The sequence below is a fragment of the Microtus ochrogaster genome, chromosome X, assembly GCF_000317375.1.
Source record: "Microtus ochrogaster isolate Prairie Vole_2 chromosome X, MicOch1.0, whole genome shotgun sequence".
NCBI classification, from domain to species: Eukaryota; Metazoa; Chordata; class Mammalia; order Rodentia; family Cricetidae; genus Microtus; species Microtus ochrogaster.
This window is the reverse complement of record NC_022026.1, coordinates 43,454,956-43,455,513: the sequence shown is the minus strand read 5'-3', so window position 1 is coordinate 43,455,513 and position 558 is coordinate 43,454,956.

The window sequence follows — 558 nt, the reverse complement described above, 5'->3', positions numbered from 1 at the left end:
AAGTTAAGGCATATTTTGCCAAATAATTACACTGAGACGTCTACTAATTTATATTTGATTATTAAGGACTCTCCTGCGACTCTAGCAGGACATGCATTGCTGATGATTATGATGACAGAAATTGTTGGTACTTTTTTGTCTGAGGTGGGGCATCAGGCTAGGTACCGTGTCAAGGTTAGGAAATAGCGGACTGAGGCAGTTAAATACACAGAGCTCAGATCTGAGTGAATCTAGATTTCCAAAGCAAGAGCACTTCCCAGCCTCCATTTTAGGTACGAAGGAGAAAGCGACAGCTAAAGAAAAGAACAAAAAATGGGAGCTAACAGTCCCGCCCTGGTACCCAATAGGCAGGCCCGGGACCGTCGGCCGGGACCGCCCTCCAACCGCCTTCGCCACACCCGGACGTGCGAATTCCTTGTGCGCTTGCCTGTCAGCTTTGTGCAGCACCGAAGGCGAGGTGACGTCGGCGCCTAAGGCGGAACTTCCGTCCTTCGGGAGCCGAACCGGAAGCGCACTCTTAGTTGCCCAGGCAACATCTCCCTCCTTACCCCTTCCGTG